This window comes from Lichenostomus cassidix, unplaced genomic scaffold, assembly GCF_008360975.1.
Source record: "Lichenostomus cassidix isolate B80296 unplaced genomic scaffold, HeHo_3.0 HiC_scaffold_38, whole genome shotgun sequence".
NCBI classification, from domain to species: Eukaryota; Metazoa; Chordata; class Aves; order Passeriformes; family Meliphagidae; genus Lichenostomus; species Lichenostomus cassidix.
The window spans coordinates 356,817-358,237 of record NW_028147440.1 but is presented as its reverse complement, the minus strand read 5'-3'; positions in this window follow the sequence as shown (position 1 = coordinate 358,237).

Below are 1,421 nucleotides of genomic sequence, written 5' to 3'. Positions count from 1 at the left end.
AAATCCCGAAAAAAATCCCCCAAATCCCCAAAAAATCACCAAAAAACCCCAAAATCCAAAAAAATTCCCTAAATTACAAAAAAAATTCCCCAAAAAAATCCCAAAAAATCACCCAAAAAACCCCAAAATCCCAAATCCCTAAAAAAACCCCAAAACCCCCAAAAAAATCCCAAAAAATCATTAAATCCCAAAAATAATCCCCAAAAAAAACCCCAAATATGCCCATCCCAAAATCCCCAAAAAATCCCAAAATCCCAAAATCCCCAAAATTCCCCAAAACCACCAAAATCACCAAAACTCAGATCTTTATTAAACTCTATACAAAAATAACAACAAAAAACTTCCCCAATTTTAATTTTGGGGTTAAATTCCCATTTTTGGTTAAATTTGGGATTTTCATACCAAATTTCCAAAAATAAAAAAATCATTAAAAATCCGAAAATCCCCAAAATCAATTAAAATCCCAAAACCCCAAAATCCCAAAATCATTTAAAATCCCAAAAAATCCCCAAAAATTATTAAATTCCCAAAATCCCCAAAAATAATTTAAAAAATTCCAAAAAATCATTAAAAAAATCCAAAATCAAAAAATTCCCAAAAAATCCCTAAAAATCATTAAAAAATCCCCAAAATCCCAAAAATCCCAAAAATCCCAAAACCAAAATCCCCCAAAAAATCCCCAAACAATCACCAAATAATCCCCAAAAATGCCCCAAAAAACCACAGAAAAATAATTTTAAAAATCTCCCCAAAAATCCCCAAAAATCCCCCAAATATCCCCAAAAATCATTAAAAAATCCCCAAAAAATCATTAAAAATTCCCCAAAAATCATTAAAATCCCAAAAACAAAAAAATCCCAAAATCCCCAAAATCCCAAAATCCCCAAAAATCCCCAAAAAATCCCAAAACCCCACAAAAAACCCCAAAAATCCCCACAAAACCACCAAAATTCACCAAAACTCAGATCTTTATTAAACTCTCTACAAAAATAACAACAAAAAAACTTCCCCAATTTTAATTTTGGGGTTAAATTCCCATTTTTTGGGTTAAATTTGGGATTTTCATACCAAATTTCCCCCCAAAAATCCAAAAAAAATCATTAAAAAATCCGAAAAAAATCCCCAAAAATCAATTAAAAATCCCAAAAAACCCCCAAAAATCCCCAAAAAATCATTAAAAAATCCCAAAAAATCATTAAAAATTCCCCCAAAAATCCCCAAAAATCATTAAAAAATCCCCCAAAATCACCAAAAATCCCCAAAAATCCCCAAAAAATCCCAAAAATCCCCAAACAATCACCAAATAATCCCCAAAAAACCACCAAAAATCACCAAAACTCAGATCTTTATTAAACTCTCTACAAAAATAACAACAAAAAAATTCCCCAATTATAATTTTGGGGTTAAATTTCCATTTTTGG